The following is a 1,239-nucleotide window of genomic DNA, read 5'->3' as shown; positions in this document are numbered from 1 at the left end:
CCGCTGCACCCCTGGGAGTTCCCGCTGCACCCGTGGCTACGCATCCACGCCGACTTCGCCGATTGCGGAGGCAAACGGTATTTAATTATTGTAGATGCACACTCTAAATGGATTGAGGCAATACCGATGCGTAACACGAGTGCAGAAAATACTATACAAGTTTTTAGAAACATATTCGCACGTTTCGGACTCCCGTCGCAGCTCGTGACGGATAATGGGCCACCATTTTTCTCGCTAGACTTTAAAGTATTTTGTGAAAATAACTGTATAAAACACACCACCTCGGCCCCTTATCGACCTCAGGCAAACGGCGCCGCGGAGAACGCGGTTAAAACGATTAAAAAGACAATTAAAAAAGCCTTACATGAGGGCAAGGATGTAAACACGGCATTGACCAAATTTTTGTTTAAATACCGCAACTGTGAACATGCAACTACGGGTGTGTCGCCAGCAGTAGCGCTGCTGGGGCGCCGGCTCCGGAGCCGCCTAGATGCGCTGCGGCCGGACGCCGCGGCGGTCGTGCGCGATAAACAAGAAAAGCAGATGGCCCGCGCTGCGGGACAACAAAGGGAGTTTAATGTGGGGGAAGCGGTACTCGCGCGCGATTACACATCCAAGGAAAACAAATGGGCTGAGGCCACGGTGGTCAAAAGAACCGGGCCGGTCTCTTATAAAGTGGACATAGGAAATGGTGTCGAGTGGCGGAGACACGCGGATCAAGTAGTTCCAGCCAAAGGCCGGTTCTCGCTTTCCCGCACTAGCACCGCGACTGTCGGTAACGGGTCGGACCAACAGGTCGAATTGTCCGAGGTCGATAGGGCGCAGGGGGAGGAGACGTCCAGCGGTGGCGAGTCCGCTGACGGGTCGCCCCACGTAACGGCTGACTTATCGCCGAGGGGGCCGGGCTCTTCGCCACCGCAGATGTCAGCTCGCGCAATGCGGGCTTTTAAACGAGCTAAATTGAACTTGTGAGCTTTATGTACGATTTTTAGTATTATTTAGTTAGATTTTCTTTTGTTAATTTTAATTTAAATTTAATCAGTTTAAGGAATGTACTCTAAGCTTAGTGGGGAGGGATGTAAGGTACCAAACTGGGGGTAATCTTATATTTAATAAATCAGTCCGTTGCCTACCGAGTTGTTTGATTGACGTTTCATTATAACTACTTTCAATGTCCTTAACTTTGTGACTTGTAATGGCAAATGATATAGGTTTCCTAATACCTGGATTGATTCCCTG

The 1,239-nt window shown here is 49.7% G+C and overlaps 1 protein-coding gene across 1 annotated transcript in view; it reads right to left on the bottom strand.

Annotated features, from left to right (window-relative positions):
* The window catches only part of LOC106100203 (basic helix-loop-helix neural transcription factor TAP), a 7,821-nt gene that overhangs the window by 5,498 nt on the left and 1,084 nt on the right, over window positions 1-1,239 (bottom strand). The gene's annotated exons all lie outside the window — the stretch shown is intronic.

Source organism: Papilio polytes, unplaced genomic scaffold (genome assembly GCF_000836215.1).
Source record: "Papilio polytes unplaced genomic scaffold, Ppol_1.0 DF824069.1, whole genome shotgun sequence".
NCBI lineage: Eukaryota > Metazoa > Arthropoda > Insecta > Lepidoptera > Papilionidae > Papilio > Papilio polytes.
The sequence above is the reverse complement of the archived record's forward strand: the minus strand, read 5'-3'. Positions and strand labels throughout refer to the sequence as shown.